Raw genomic sequence first — 18,326 nt, forward strand, 5'->3', positions numbered from 1 at the left:
GTAACTTTTCAATTTTAAAGTCATGTTATTTTTGTTGCAATTGGACTAAAGTCATGTTATTTTAACTGTAATTAAAGCTTCCGAACTTATAACTCTCGGACTAGTCCAAAACATCAACAACTGGACTGATATAGAGGTTTAAGTCCCGACGGGTAGTCTCGACATTTTTTTAAAAAGGCTAGGGTGGCAATTCTAAATGATGGGGTGGGAAATCTAATTCCCAACGAAAAACAGTCCCCAAAAATCCCAAGAAAGAAAGGCCAATAAAAACATCCTATCAAGAATAGTCAAAGGAATCCTACCATATAAAAAACATTAAACCAAGAGTTAAATGAGCAAAGCTAAACAACAGAGAAATCCAAAGAACAAAGAGCATCCCATTGAAACAAACCAAAGGAGAAAGCAACAATCTCTTACCATCCTCTGAAAAACTTGTGAGGAACAGATAAAGAGCTCTGCAAGAATTACCTTAACCATCAAGTAACAATCTTAGCTACTATTACTTACAGGAGAATTCAAGCCTATTTCCCTCTGTAACGCGTTCTTTAAGAAAATTACAAAAACTGTGGCGAATACAATTAAATTGATAAATTATTATGCCTTACCAAAGTGTTTCATTCCTGAGAGGTTGATTACGGACAATGCCCTTATATAGCCTTTTGATACTTTTCATTACATGCGGAAAAAGAAGACGGGAAAACATGGTGTGGTGGGCTTGAAGTTAGATATGCTAAACCATATGATCGAATTGAGTGGAGTTTCTTACAGATTGTGTTGACTTCTATGAGCTTCGATGTGAGGATGATTCAGTTGATCATGGGGTGTGTTTTGTCTGCTAGTTGTCTAGGGAAAGTCTTTCAAATATCCATGGGTCGTTGGCAATAAGACCCTCTCTTATAATTTATTGGCTAGCTCTCATACATTTACCTTTAAAACATCTAATCCTTATTTGATAGCAGGGTCCTATACAAGAAAAATGAGCACGATCTTTGAGCTTTTTGCTCTTAGCGCATTTGGATTTGTCAATGGCTCTCTCAAGAAGGAAAGGATTGTAGATATTTGACTTAGGGGAATCATTTTGAAGGACATGATATCTTTGGATCTATGCAAATGGTGTTTGTTTTAATTCAGCCATCTGGTTTTATAATATGTTGGTGCTGTGAAGTGGCTTAAACAAAACAGTTTTCTGGAAGTGTTTCATTAGACCTTTTGAATCTAGCTAAGTCTTGAGAGAGAGATGTTCTCAATCAGTCAATCTTCCTTGAGTGACAGTAATTTATTTGCTTCCAAATAAAAATAAATTAGTCCCTGAAGACTGATATTGATGATTACAATCTGTTGTCCCATTTATAAGTTGGAAAGCATGCGTGTATTCTTTGCTCTTAACATTCAGAAGTATTAGGTTCAAAATTAAGAAGTGTTATTTAATTGTATCAAAAAAAGAAGTGTTATTTAATAATATTTTAAAGGTAAATTATGTGGTACCTATAATTTTTTTTGGTGTGGTACCCCATGTGATATTTTAAGTTATAATTTTGTTGAAAAAATGCGAAAGGATTTATTATTGCAATTTTAAATAGGTTAATAATCGACTTAATGAATTAATAACATACACTTTTTAAGCTTGTTTATATTATATAATACACAATATGAAAATTATTGTTTTTAGTTCAACTTGCAATTCAGAGAGATCATCTATATTCATTTCATGTCAGGATCTTCTTCCTTCATGCTCCACCCATATTAAACTTCTAAATCTTCCTCCATCCTCTTCATCTAAGTTTGAATTGTATGTTTTTTATTGCTCTATATCATTTTAGGGTACCACACCTTGATCTGGAATAAGGTACCACAGCAAGCACCTATTTTAAAATAAGGTAATTAGAGTTATAGAATAATTGTTATTTACAATATACAAGACCCAATGATTTGATTATTACTTTATTCTCTTACTTTCTTAATCAATATATTTTCTTCATATTTTCTTCATCTAAGGTAATCATCATATTTAAATATAACACCAATATTAAAATAAGATATGAAAGGCTGATTTCATGACATCTTAATGTTAATTATTTAATAATACGTACTCTTTTAAAAATAAAACCAACAAATTTGTGATTTTAGTTTTTACAATTTTCTAATATTTTTTCTCCAACGTTATAATATTTCAATTTTTTACAGGAAAATTATTTCTTATCAACTCTTAATATTTAAATTAAGTAAATTAACTCTTAAAAAGGTGCATTGAATATTATAAATAAAAATGACATTAATTCAATATATGTAAAAAAAGTGTCTATAATATTGAAGTCGTACTTAGATATAAGTTTTAATAAAACACCCGTGCATTGCACGGGTTACATACTAGTATATTAGAAAAGAACAACTTCTATCAGGTTGATTTGGTGAGTGGCAACTCCTGGTTCAATCTGCTCCCAAGTTAATTCTCATAAGAAAATTTTCACGTGTCATTCAATTAGATAACTTTTATTTAAAATATCAATATTTAAAAAAATATAAAATCCAAAAATATTGTAAAATATTGAAAAATATAAAATCTTAAAGATTTTATTTTGAGCAATTAATATATTAAATCCTTTTTATCACTGTTTTTTGATTATTAAGTTTACTTGGAATCCTTTTTTTAATATATCAAAATTTTTTAAAAATCAAATAGAACTCCAGAAAAATTATAAAATCCGAAAATATTGTAAAATATAAAATCTTAAATAATTATAGGTGTAAATTTAGTAAAATTTTTGTGAAAGTTTGGAGATTGTGTGATATTCGTCGTGGTTTTGTTTTGTTAAGTGTTCATATTTTTTTAGTCTCTTAATTTTAAAAGGTAAAAAAATTAGAAATTTTCAGTATATCAATTTTAATATGAATATACATATCTAAATAATAAGAACAATATTTTCAAAAAACACTAGTAAAACTAAATTCCCTATGAATTTGTATTGAATCAATCATATTCTCAACAATAACCTAATTTAGGCTTGTATACAATAACAAGAGGTCATAGCCAAAATGGATCAATTTGCTACTGGACAAGCAATATTTGAGGAAACTGGAGTTAATGGAAAAGCCTTATCCCAAGCATATGTGAATTTGAAAACTTCACGGTATACTATAGGGTTACTATATTTAATAAGACATACAGTCGCATTGTCTTTGGTTTGATACATCAATCAATTCCTTGATTATTAAAAAAAATTATTAAACAACAGATGAAATAGAAGAGTTTGAAATGCCAAGTAAAGTGGACAAAAAGACTTCTCTTCTAAGCCTGAACGAGATCATCAGGAACTCGTTTTACATTCTTCATGAACATGAAGATAATAACACAAATCATAGATATAAGGAATCACCAATAAAACCTTTCATTTTCTTAAATATTTGGAAACCAATCAAATCAAATATTGTAATCTTCCATGTATCCATCAAATAATAACTGTTTTAATTCCGCAAAATAATTAAACATATTTATTTATAACCTATTTAAATCAAGATTGATTCAATTATCACGTTCAAAAAATTGTCAAGTGACTATAGAATGATGAGGGTTTGACGGGTATATATAGTGGAGGAGATGACTGATGCATTAATCTAGATAATTAGGGAAAATCTTTTAAAATTTTAATGTTTTATAATCTCAGCACTACATATTTTATTTTTATATTGTAGATCATGAGAAAGAATAAAAGGAGAAACCAGAGAATTACTGTAAACATGCAATAAATTAGACTTGAGACTTTTCCTAATTTGAATAGATAATGAAAACAGTTTCAAGATTTATCTTGGAAATAAGTTTAGTAAATTTATATAATTAAGGTAAATCTTTTAAAATTCGGTTTCAAGATTGTTGTTGGAATCAAGAAACATGTGGGATCCATAACATAAGAGAAGCTATCTAATAGAATGACAAGTGAATTTTTTTTTTTTTTTGATGAGAATTAACCTGGTGCTGTCACGTCACTAAATCAGTCTGATAGAAGTTGTTCTTTTCTAACATATATTGATATTGATATTGATACGAAAACCTCATTTTAATTTACCCAACAACTAACATATTATACTACACTTTAACCCTTGTGGTTATGGACTCTTTTAGATATTTTTTGTCAAACCCTTATCGTAATATTTTGTTTTTCAGAATGTTGATTCTAGTCTTACTAATAGGCCCACATTCCAATCCAAAGCATACACTTGAGAATATGAGACACGGCCCACTTAACTGTTTTTAGCAATTGGACTAAAAACAATTGATTATTTTTTGTTTGAAACGCCGCTAGATTCCCAGAAAACCACTAATTATGAGGGGTTTTGGAGGCAAAGTGATGGGGAAAACATATTTTTAAATTTCAATTAGAAGAATTATATAATATATTATAATAGATAAGTGACCTGTATATTAAGTTTAGGCTCATTAATCAATTCATGGATTTTTTAAAAAATATAAAAGTTAATACTATTTAGTTAAAATAAAAAAAATGTCCTCCCATTCCTTTATTTCTAAAACCCCTTTACAAGCAATTCCTAAGGAGTCCAAAAGGACGTTTGAAATTTTTTTCTTCAATTGCTTCCAAAGTCATTTTTCTAAAGAAGTTCTTGTCAGTAGTTTTTTGATATCATAATTGATTATGAAGAAAAAGATATTGAGTCAAGAGACACGCTAAATCATCTGAGTTACTCCTCCAACTAATTCTTCAAATGCTAAAAAGTTAATAAGGTGCAATTAAATTTATCTTGAAGAAAACAATTCATGCCACATGTCAAGGAAAATATGGTTCAGATGATGAATTTGGAATTAGGAGGCTAAATCATTTCTCTTGATCCAAACATGCTATAAGATGTTTTTCCCTATCAATTGCTTTATATTTTGCACAAAAATCTTAGTCACAGGAAGGAAACTCAGAATGTCTTATGGACTGCTTTTTGGGCCGGGACCTTTGTAATTCACCCTGTTATTACCTTTGTGGGATTGCAAAATCTGAATGCTTTATATCTTAATCTATCTGCGGCTTAATGCATGTGGTGTTATTTCGACAATTTGGCTCAATCCCCTATTACAAGACTAGAAACTCTAGCGTGTAAGTTATTGCAGCTATATGAAATGTTAACTAGTACAAGTTAAAAAGTGCATGCTTGAAAATGACTTAGCCTTTAGCTTTGTTCCATGTTGTTTTTATTGTGTTATTTTATATAGGGAGGACCTACCTCTTATCCAGCTCACAACTCTTTAATCATTTTCTCTTTGCCTTAATGAATTTCTTCTTTCATGAAAAAAAGAAAGGGACCCAAAAAGAAACTTCTAATTAATGAGACTTTTGCTGTTTGATTTGCAGCATCAAGCAATCATCCTAACATATCCATTAAGAATTTGATACCTTTTTCTACCAATTAATTATGCCGTTTTACATACAAAATCTGTTAAATTTCCTAGTGTAGATGGTTACTTACCATGCTTGCTTTTAGCATCATTCTCAAGGTATTGAGAAGTCTCACTGTGAATAATAATATGACTAAGATAGTCCTTATTAGAGCTTGGTGAGGTTGCTCTACACTGTCTAACACACAGCAAGTAAAATTTAGAGCTTGCTTATCATATTTCTATGCGATGAAATAACAGACAGAAGGGCAATCTTTGTATGCTGATGATGATGATGATGATAATGATCCTTTTTGTTAGCTTTGCCCTAATGATAAAGGAGTGGACTAGCATGTAGCGTGGTAGATCCAAGTAACTGCTTTTCGTTAAAAGTCATTGGATATGGCATTTCCTTTACTTGTCGTGCTTTCAAACCACAAGATGACTCTGTTTCCTTTCAGGGAAAGAAAAAAAATTAAACAAATAATTGAAATTCACAAAGTAAAGTTATTGTTGGATGAATAAAAAATCAATTCCAGATTACATAATTGAGTAATTATCAATGCTAAGTGAGAGGATGGATTTATTGCCTTATTTGGTTTTTCTTTAGAATTCCTACTTGTTATCCCTCCATTTTCTTCCTTCACTCTATTGCTCTGATGTTCATATCCTCCTTTTTGTCTAAAATGGAAAAACAAAAATATCTACTTTTAGTTTGATTGAAGATTATTCCCCTCCTAATTTTCTTGCAGAATCAACTTTGAAGTTGCAGAATGTCTTTTTATTTATCAAGAAAGGTTGAGTGACATGATCTACTTGCTTTTCATCCCTTATCTTCCTCTATGTATAATTATATTTGATATTTGATACTAAACATGACTCAATACTTTCTCTTTTTGACTTCAATGCCTATAATTCAGTGTTAGAATATAACATAAAACCATTGATGTGACCTTTATCCAATAATTTAAACTTTTGGGATTAAATGGTTACTTAACATGTGATAAGTGTCAAATTTACATAATTTTCATATCATTCTTGGGCACTTATTTAGATTAGAAATGTGAAATAGCTATCAAATTTACCCTCAATTGTGAAGATATGGTTTAGTAGAAGTCCTTGGAGAATTTAAGTATTAATTATCAAATTTTGATGTAGGAATGAATTGGGAATGAAGATTGCTGCAAAGAGGCTTGAATCATAAGAAAGCATCAAAGAATAGTGCTTGGCTCAGAAGTTTGCTCAAGCCATCTTGCAACAGAAGGTGTTTAATGCTTGGCTCAGGAGTTGGCTCAAGCGAACATTTGGTCGCTTGAGCAGTTGAAAGGCAGTTCTCAGTTCTTCCTTCACGTTGAAGAAAGAGTTCCCTTGAGCGAACTTTGGACCGCTTGAGCGAACAAAACTGTTATAAAAAGAACAGACGATCGTATTTTACAGGGACAGCGGAAAAATTAGGGAAAAAGACTACATAACTCGTAGAACAAAGGTGAAGAAGATAGTTTGGACCTCTTTGATCATCCATCGACGTGGGAAAGCTCGGCGGACATCACGGATTGTCATCATCTTCTTGTTTCTCTTTGTAAGCCTTAAAGCATTCATGGAAATGGATTGCTAAACCCTTTGTGTTGGGATTGGATGTAGTCTTTTAACTTGAATGTATTCACTTTGATTTACATGTATAAATTCATGTTTCTATGTGATGATTTTTGTGATCTATCTTGATCTTAATGCTAGTTTTAGAGTGATCAACTAGAACTTGATGTTAGATTTGATAAATTGGTGGAAACTAGTTCATTGAATCTGATATAAATGAGATCACCTATTGAATCTAAGTCCTAGGAATAGGGTTAGTTCAATAGTCAGATAACACCTAAGTTTAATGCTACTTGCTTTCTTAATTATTCAAGGAATTGATGATTAGTTAGTAAGTTGCCGATCTCTTTCATGAGGGAACTATGAAAAAGATAAGATGTGGTGTGATGGAATCGAACATAGGACATGGTTTGTTTATGGAATCATAAGAATACTGAAGAGTTAATTGATGAACTCCAATTCCAACCGTTTTCTCCGCTTGTTTACAAATCGTTTATTACTGCTTTCTCTTAATCTTGCAACATAGCGCAAAACAATCAACTAAACATTTCTTGACTCTTTGTTTAAGTGATTTAGCTAGAGAACGACATTGTATTCCAATTCTCTGAGGACGATAAAAACCCTTTGCTATACTACGATTGAATCTTAAAGGATTCGAAAGTGGTTCAGTAAAAATCTTTCAACAACATGGTATCAGAGCATCTATGACCGAGAGGTCTAGAGTTCGATCCTTGCTCCCCTCACTTTCTGATTAAAAGTGGAATTTAATTAAGCACATGGTAGGTGGGCCTGTGCATTTATCCACGCTTCAAACCCAAAGGGCTCTTGCGTGAGGGGGCATGTTAGAATATAACATAAAACCATTGATGTGACCCTTACCCAACAGCTTAAGCTTTTGGGATAAGTGGTTACTTGATATGGTATCAGAGCATATCCTGTTGTGGAGACCTCCCATATTTGGGCCACCCGTTTCATTCCACGCTCCAGAAGACCAACTATGGGCGTGAGCGGGTGTGTTTGGGTCTCACATTAGCTAGAGATGTGACCTATCAATTGCTTATATATGGTTGTGCAAACCTTAACTCTTGAGCTATCTTTTGGGTTGAGTTAGACCTCCTAATATGTTAGAATATAACATAAAACCATTGATCCTTGCTCTTGAGATAAGTGGATGTTTGACATGATATCAGAGCCTCTATGACCGAGAGGTCTAGAGTTCGATCCTTGCTCCCCTCACTTTCTAATTAAAAATGGAATTTAATCAAGCACATGGTAGGTGAGCCTGTGCATTTATCCACGCTTCAAGTTCAAACGACTCTTGTATGAGAGGGAGTGTTAGAATATAACACAAAACCATTGATGTGGTTCTTACCCAATAGCTTAAGCTTTTGGGATTAAGTGGTTACTTGACATTCAGGAATATAGTGACCTTATGTTAATATATGCTTCAATAACAGTTGAGTGCAACGTGAAAAGAAGAATTTCTTTTACTTGTATTAAAGTGTTTGCTAACACCCGTTGCACTTGTTCTAACAAATATCCAAACTTTTTTTTTTTATGAACTGATCTATTCTTCTTGCCCTTGTGATTATATCCAGATTCATTAAAAGAATGACAATCTTCTGAATGATGCGCTGTTTGTGACTGATCTTGAGGCAAACCTCTAAGCTAATAGATGAAAATAATGCCCTGCCTACCATACTCAACCCGTATATTAATGAGAAAGGACAATCACTTTCCATTGGAATATTTAGTCATATAAAAAAGACATGACTGTTTGATTTGGGCCCGTATGACATGTTGTATAGTATGCATTTTGATAGTGTTAAGTTTGATAGTATCAGGTGTAATAAAATAAGGTCTGTTAAAAATTAATAATATTCAGCGTTTAGTCATACATTGTTTAATTTATCATATCGTTTAAATTGATATAATTAATCATATATTTTGTGGAGGGTCGAGGTGATGATGGTGGTGGTAGTAGAGGCGACGGTGGTAGTTGAAACACTAATTACGGTGACAGTGACAGTGGTAGTGGCGATGACTATGGTGAAGGAGATGGTAAGAGTGGTGGTGGAGTTGGTTGTGTTGCTGGTGATGGAGGTGGTGGTGGTTGTGGTAGTGTTGTCGGGCGGTGGTGGTGGCATTGATGGCGGCGAAGGGAGGTTGGTTGTGGCGGTAATGGTGGAGCGTTGTGGTGGTAAGCCATGTGATGTTGGAGGGTGGTGGTTAGGATAGTGGTGGAGTTGGTTGTGGTAGTGGAATAGTTGTAGTGGTAGTAGCAATGGTGGAAGAAGTGGCGTTGGAAAAGGCGAAGGGTGGTGGCGGCGGCGGCAGCTGAGGCAGTGGTGGATGGTGGTGGCAATGGTGCAAGGCGGTGGTGGTCGTGGTTGTGGATTAAATATTTTTAAGTATCTTATACAACACAATCTTATCAGGCTTTGTCCAACATCTATATGTTGGATTAAACAACTCATCATTTTAATGTATAAGAGTGGATTGATGGTTAACCATATACAATACAATGTTAATTAGAACCAAACAATGGATAAAACTCATAATGTATTGTATAAACTTATATTATCATGTGAAATACGAAGTACCAAATGAGCTTTGTAAGGGTAAATTATGTTTGAAGAGTGCTAACAACACTAATTTTACACCCTCATTTTGACACTCTATGATTGATAGGTTAAAATTCATGAGTCTCTTAAATTGGAAGTGTGACTCATATTTTTAGTGCACTCTATATGAATTTAAATCAACCAATGATAAAGTGTTAAAAAGAGAGTGTAAAAGCAACAATGATACATGCACACTTGAATTTCTCTATCATCTCATTTTCACTTGTTTCTTGTTCCTTTCTTTCTCAACTTTTCCTATCACATCAACATATCATATCTATCAATTCTCTCTCTTCTCCTCTTATCTCTCTCAACTAGATATTATACCCGTGCGTTGCACGGGTTTATTTACAATATTTTTAATATTATATGAAAATTACTATAGAGTAATTATATAAAATTATAAATAACAAATATTAAAATATTTCTTAAATATAAATATAATAGAAAAAAAATATCGTGTTTAGTCATATAAATAGAGAGTATTAGAGTTTTTTAATGCATTAAAATTCTTGTATTAGAGTTCTCTTTATATAAATAAATGATATTACTCAAATTTAATAAATTTTTGGGTTAATGATCAAATTAGTAACTGAGTTTGTAAGCGAGTTTGATTTTAGTCCCTTTGAAGAAAAATTACGTTTAGTGGTAGTCATTTTTACAATCACTAGCAGTTTTTCACTGTCACTAAACGTCATTTATCTCCAGAGGGACTAAAATCAAACACGCTTACAAACTCAGGGACTAATTTGACAATTAACCCTAAATTGTTTTGAAAAGGAAAATATTTTTAATAACATAAGAAAACTTGAGAAAATATTTTTGCTACTATATAATAGTCAAAAAACACATTTGAAAGTATTTTTCAAATAATACACGCATGCGACATATTTAATGGTAAATATCTTATAGAGACATTTATTTAATTTTTAAACCATTTTTATCGAGTGTTCATTTTGTCTAGACTATTATTTAATTTAAATTATCAGTATTTTCTACATATAAATATATTTCTTTATTCTTCCCTCAATTTATGATTGATAGCTAATATTCAAACTATTGTTAAAAACCTCTTAATAAATTATTCTTTTGTATAAGAAACTGAAAAGTTGACAATTAATAGTTAATAAATTTAATAACATAAAATATTCATCAATAATTTATTATTATCATTTTAAGAAAAATCACAAGTAAATTTAAAAAAAAAAATTAAATTTTTCTTGAACGAAACATATTTTTTTAAAATAACACGTAACCACATTATAGTTAATTTAAACAACATACAAAATCATTTCATATTTTAAAAGTAAATTTCAAAATATATATTTACAAAAAGCATTCAACCATTAACTAATTTCAATATCTAATATGTTTATCTTATTTAAAAGATATTAGTTTGTGCTATTTTTGTATCTTTTATTTTTTTTTCAACCTTAGGTTGATAATTAATTGAAATGAAAATGAAAATTAATTAATCTTGCCACAAGTAAAATATTATGTTTTATATATATATATATATATATATATATATATATATATATATATATATATATAACTTATTAGCATGATATCTAACTTTAGTATTTACATTACAAAAAAACTTTAGTATTTAATTTGTCATTTATACATAAATAGTAGTAATAAGTTTTATTGATTAATTTTTAAAATTCATCAACTTATGATTAATAATTAAAATTAAATAATAATTTTAATTTTAACATATACGAATTTGAAATTTTTTACAATTAGTTATAAATGACAAAGTTATTTTTACTATAAATTTTTATTAATCTAAAGGTAGTCAATTTAAATTATTAATATTATTAAAATTTCGTCCTCAAGTTATAATTAATAATTAAAATTTAATTAATATTAAAAATTATTTTAAAATATGAGAAATTGAAAAGTTTAATAATTATTAATTAATATAATGAATAATAAAGTAGATGTTGTTTTTTAGTTTTGTATTTAATTATAAAATGTATTTAATACAAAGGTAAAGTAATCAATGCAAAAGTTCAATTGTGCTTTACATATTTTGGTGCTCTAACATACAAACACAAAACTTCAGCCCTGGTAATCAATCAAATTAAAGTTAGTTGCAAAGTAGCAAGAATCAGAGAGAGACTGAAAATGGTTGTAACTTTGGCTAGGGTTAGGGAAACCAAGAAAAAGGATAGCACAAGGGGCTCTCAAGAAATTTTGGGGTGAGTGACTTCTTTATTCAATACAACCTGAGCAGAATGTTAAGACTTTGGTGTAAGATCAAGGTTTGATCAGTGGTTGCATCTCTATGTTTTGATGATTACAATTAAGGTTTGTGATGATGAACAATTGTGGTACCCTAACGTTTGTCTCTTTAAGATGTGACAAACAGGTTCTGAATCTGACCCAAGCCTATTCGTTCAGAAGAAGAAGAACCAAGGGTTACTAAAAGAGAGCTCTTTATCCTACCATGTTCGTTCTGAACAGTGGCAAATACTTCAGAAGCTCTGAAGATGGAAGCTCTCAAGAAGTTCTGAAGAACTCAAGTCAGAAGTTCTGAAGACCAGATGTTCCAGTGGAACGGTCCAGAAGCAGAAGACTCAAGTTCTGAGGACTTGCAAGAAGTTGGTTCTGAAGACCCCAGCTATTCTTGCTCTGACGATCAGAAGTTCTGAGGAAAGTGTTCAGAAGCAGAAGTTGCAAAGGTCAGAAGAATCCAAGCTTCAATTCGACGATGATCAGAAGTTTCACCAACGTTCATTTGAAGCTCCTTGATCACAAGTCAACTGGTGAAAGGACAGGTCGCTATCACAGTACAACGTAGTACAAGTCTCAGTCTGTCCGCCACCTACCTTGTACAGCCTAGCAGTCTGATATCACAGAATTGCCACTCCAACGGATAAAACCCTAGCAACGGCTACATCACAAGTCTTGGAGTATATAAAGGCTGAAGAAAGAAGAAAGAAGCTAAGAAACTTTGCTGAAAACATTCAACATATACGAACCATTCTCTTAGCATTATTTCTTCACTGTTCTTAAACATCTGAGTTTACTATTCGCTTGTTAGAAGCACTTATTGTAAACCCGAAACCTTTTACATCACATTGTAAAGTTCATCAAGAGACCAAGGTTGGTCGGATCTTGAGAGGACTGAATCAAGACTGATTCAGTATTTAGCTAGTCTTAAGAGGATCGGTAGATCAGCTTCTTAAGAGGATACTAGTGAGAAAATCAGTGTATTGTTAGTCACTTAGCAGGTTGCAAAGTGCAGTTGTAACTCTCATTGATTTTAGTGGATTGCCTTCATCAGAAGAAGGAAGAAATCACCTTCACAGGTGGACTGGATTAGCTTGAGCTTTTATCTCAAGTGAACCAGGATAAAATACTTGCGTGCTTTACTTCCTATCATTCAGCACTTAGTTTTTATCTTTGAGTTTAGAAAAAGCTTAAAAAGTATACCCGTGATTCAAAAACTCTATTCAAACCCCCCCCCCCCCCCTTTCTAGTGTTTTTCGCACCTTCAATTGGCATCAGAGCTCCGGTTCTGATTTTAACACCTAACAGTGTTCAGTGATCCAGAACCTTGTGTGAAAAACAAACAATGGCCCAAGCCAATACTTCCGCTGACAACAACAACAACAACAATCAACTCAGAGCACCAATCTTTGATGGTGAAAAGTTTGAGTACTAGAAAGATAAAATAGAGTGTTATTTCCTTGGCACTGACCCAGATCTCTGGGATATGGTCATTGAAGGCTATACTGATCCAGTAGATGCTTCAGGAGTGAAGATCCCCCGTTCTGAAATGACTGACGCTCAGAAGAAGCGTTTCAAGGATCATCACAAGGCGAAGTCTATGCTATTCAGCTCAATATCATATATTGAGTATGAGAAGATCTCTGACAAAGAAACTGCTAAATCCATCTTTGACTCCTTGGTCATGACGCATGAAGAGAATGAAGAGGTCAAGGAAACCAAGGCTCTTGCTCTCATACAACAATATGAGCAGTTTAAGATGGAATCTGGTGAAACCATTGAGGAGATGCACTCAAGGTTTCAAACTCTGATTGCTGGAATCAGAGTACTAAACAAGGGTTACTCTACTGGTGATCATGTCAAGAAGATTATCAGAAGTTTGCCCAAGGAGTGGAGAGCGTTTGTCACTGCCCTAAAACTCTCCAGGAATTTGAACTCGTTGAAGTTAGAAGAACTCGTGAGTCATCTCAGAAGCCATGAGATTGAACTCAAAGGGGACAAGCCTCAGAAGAAAGACAAGTCTATTGCTCTTAAGTCAAAGTCTGACAAAGCGAAAGCTTATCAGGCAGAAGAAGAAGATTCATCTGAAGAGCTATCAGATGCGTCTGGTTATGAAGAACTATCTCTGGAAGAACAGACACAACAAAGGCAAAGGACCAAAGAAAAGTTCAGGAAGATATGAATCTTCATCTGGTCAGAAGAAATCATCTGGAAAGGAAGTCACTTGCTTCGAGTGCAAGGAATCTGGACACTACAAGAGTGACTGTCCCAAGTTAAAGAAGGACAAGAGACCAAGAAAAGTTTTCAAGAAGAAGGCTCTTATAACCTTTGATGCAACTGATTCAGATGAAGCTGAGTCAGAAGAAGATGAAGCTGTGGAGGCTCTGATGGCTACCACCAGCAGAGGTGCTGAAGCTTCAGAAGATGACTCAGACTCTGACAATGACGATGAGGTATTCTCTAACTTTTCTATATCTGAGCTAAGAACTGCCTTATCTGAAATAATGAAGAAACATGATGTTCTGCTAAATAAGCACAAAGAGCTTAAAAGGAAATATGCTGTTAAAACCAGTTCTTCAGAAGTTCATGAGAAGTCAGTCTCTGAACTCATGGAAGAAAACTATACTCTTGTTAATGACAATGTTGTTCTTCGTGCTAAAAATGATGTGCTAGAAGACCAACTTGCATCATCTGATGTCAAGTATGAGACAAAATATGAGAAAGCGTTTCAAAAGTTCCTTGCAAAGGGCATAGACAGAAGTCTTATGGCTTCAATGATCTATGGCATGAGCAGAAATGGGAACAGCGGCCTTGGCTACTTTCAATCCATGAAAGATGAGTCATCTGAGCCCAAACGCGAACCTTTGCATAAGCATTTCGTTCCCGCTGGCACTGTCGTTCCAGAAAAGGTTACACCAAAGGTGGTGAAACCAAAGGGAAAGTTTAAACTTGACATGTCTAGATATTATACTCAAGTTCATCTGCATTATCCTCCTGTTGCACCCAAAGTTCCAAGAACTTCTGGGAAAACTAACAAGAAAGGACCCAAGATATGGGTACCTAAAGCAAAAATTATTCCTGTTGCAGACATCTTATGCAGCTCAGTTAAGACACCTGTCATGGTACCTGGACAGTGGATGCTCGCGACACATGACGGGCACAAAGTCTATATTCCAAGAACTGACACCGCTTAAGTCAGGAGGAGATGTTGGCTTTGGAGGAAACCAGAAGGGAAAAATCATTGGAAAAGGTTCCATAGGAGATGGAAAAATTCCAGTCATCAATGATGTACTTCTGGTGGAAGGACTATTTCACAACTTACTCTCCATAAGCCAAATTGCCGATAAAGGTTACGATGTGATCTTCAATCAAACCGGATGCAAAGCTGTTAGTCAAATAAATGGATCCGTTTTGTTTTCTGGGAAGAGGAAAAACGATATTTACAAAATCAGATCTTCTGAACTGCTATCTCAGAAGGTCAAGTGTCTCATGTCAGTAAATGATGAGCAGTGGATCTGGCACAGACGCCTAGGGCATGCCAGCCTCAGGAAAATTTCTCAACTTAGCAAGCTAAATCTCGTCAGAGGATTGCCTCGTCTGAAGTATTCATCAGAGGCTCTATGTGGAGCTTGTCAGAAGGGAAAATTCACCAAGAAGCCATTTAAAGCAAAGAATGTGGTATCTACAACAAGACCCCTTGAGCTACTTCACATTGATCTCTTTGGACCAGTGAAAACTGAATCCATTGGAGGAAAGAAGTATGGGTTAGTCATTGTAGATGACTACAGCAGGTGGACATGGGTAAAGTTCCTAAGGCATAAAGATGAAACACACACCATGTTTACCAACTTCATCACTCAAGTTCAGAAGGAGTTCCAAACTTCAGTGATCACTGTCAGAAGTGATCATGGTGGAGAATTTGAGAACAAAGCTTTTGAAGAATTGTTCAACTCTCAAGGAATTTCACACAACTTCTCTTGTCCTCGTACTCCCCAACAAAATGGAGTTGTTGAAAGAAAGAACAGAACTCTTCAGGAGATGGCTCGCACCATGATGCAAGAATCAAGTATGGCCAAGCACTTCTGGGCAGAAGCAATCAACACTGCTTGCTACATCCAGAACAGAATCTCCATTAGACCAATTCTGGAGAAAACTCCTTATGAGCTATGCAAAGGAAGACAACCTGACATCTCTTACTTCCATCCATTCGGAAGTACTTGCTTCATGCTCAACACTAAGGAGCAATTGGGTAAATTCGATTCTAAAGCTTTAAAATGTTATTTTCTTGGTTATTCTGAAAGATCTAAAGGTTTTAGAATTTATAATATTATTCATCAAACTGTTGAGGAATCTATCCAGATTAGATTTGATGATAAGCTTGGCTCAGAAAAGTCAAAGCTGTTTGAAAGATTTGCAGATTTAAGCATTGATTGTTCAGAAGCAAATCAACCAATGAAAAGCCCAGGGGATGTTGCTCCAAAGGCAGAAGCATCTGAAGATGCTCCAACAACTTCTGATCAACTTCAGAAGAAGAAAAGAATAGTTGCTTCTCATCCAGAAGAACTGATCATTGGCAACAAAGATGCTCCCGTCAGAACCAGGTCTATGCTCAAACCTTCAGAAGAAACTCTTCTGAGTCTGAAGGGACTTGTTTCTCTCATTGAGCCCAAATCAGTTGATGAAGCTCTTGAAGACAAAGGCTGGATTCTGGCAATGCAAGAAGAGTTAGATCAGTTCACCAAGAATGATGTATGGACCTTAATGCCCAAACCCAAAGATTTCCATGTCATAGGAACCAAGTGGGTATTCAGAAACAAGCTGAATGAAAAAGGAGAAGTAACAAGAAACAAGGCAAGACTAGTGGCTCAAGGCTACAGTCAACAAGAGGGAATTGATTACACTGAGACCTTTGCTGCTGTAGCAAGGCTTGAAGCTATAAGGCTACTGATCTCCTTCTCAGTAAATCACAACATCATTCTCCATCAGATGGACGTCAAAAGTGCCTTCCTCAATGGCTACATCTCAGAGGAAGTGTATGTCAAGCAACCTCCTGGCTTTGAAGATGACAAACATCCAGAGCATGTCTACAAGCTCAAGAAGTCACTCTATGGATTGAAACAAGCTCCCAGAGCGTGGTACGAAAGGCTCAGCTCCTTTCTTCTACAGAATGAGTTTGTAAGGGGTAAAGGTGACAATACTCTTTTCTGCAGAACCTATAAGAATGACATTCTTATAGTTCAGATTTATGTTGATGATATCATTTTTGGTTCTGCTAATCCCTCCTTGTGCAAGGAATTTTCTAAGTTAATGCAGGCTGAATTTGAAATGAGCATGATGGGAGAACTTAAATACTTCCTGGGAATTCAAATAGATCAACGACCAGGAGTCACCTATATCCATCAGAAGAAGTACACCTTGGAACTTCTGAAGAAGTTCAACATGAGTGACTGCAACATCTCTAAGACTCCAATGCATCCCACATGCATTCTTGAGAAAGAGGAAGTTTCCTCTAAGGTTTGTCAGAAGCTCTATCGTGGAATGATAGGCTCTCTCCTTTACTTAACTGCCTCTAGACCTGATATATTGTTTAGTGTGCATCTCTGTGCTAGATTCCAATCAGATCCTAGAGAGACTCACTTAACTGCTGTTAAGAGGATCCTCAAATATCTGAAAGGAACCACTAACCTTGGCTTGATGTATAGAAAAACATCAAAGTATACACTTTCAGGTTTTTGTGATGCTGACTTTGCTGGAGATAGAGTGGAAAGGAAAAGCACTTCTGGAAGCTGTCATTTCCTTGGATCAAATCTTGTATCTTGGTCAAGCAAAAGACAGAACACAATTGCTCTATCAACTGCTGAAGCAGAGTATGTCTCAGCTGCCACTTGCTGTACACAAACCATATGGATGAAGAACCATCTAGAGGACTATGGATTGTCTATGAAGAAGGTTCTTATCTACTGTGACAACACAGTTGCTATCTCACTCAGCAAGAATCCTATTCTACATTCAAGAGCAAAGCATATAGAGGTAAAGTATCATTATATTCGTGATCATGTTCAGAAGGGCACTCTATCATTAGAGTATGTTGATACTGACCATCAGTGGGCAGATATTTTTACTAAGCCCTTAGCAGAAGATAGGTTTTTATTTATTCTTGAAAACCTGAATATGGACTTTTGTCCAGAGTAAGGTTTTCCTCAGAACTTCTGACCATGGTACCTCTGAAGTCATCAGATGTTACTTCTTCAGAAGTTACTCGATCAGAAACACTTAACCAACCGGTTAAACTTCTGTAGTAGGCAACAATACACGTGTCACTTCATTTGTGACATAGTTCCTTGAGTCGCGTGGTATATCTGCTATAATGATGATGTCTACTCTTCTCTACTATGCTATTTTCAGACTATCTATTTTATAACCGTTGATTTTGCCTTTAATTTCTTAAAACTGTCAACGGTTACCATTAAACCCACTATATGCACTGTCACACA

Source organism: Lotus japonicus, chromosome 2 (genome assembly GCF_012489685.1).
Source record: "Lotus japonicus ecotype B-129 chromosome 2, LjGifu_v1.2".
Classification (NCBI taxonomy): domain Eukaryota; kingdom Viridiplantae; phylum Streptophyta; class Magnoliopsida; order Fabales; family Fabaceae; genus Lotus; species Lotus japonicus.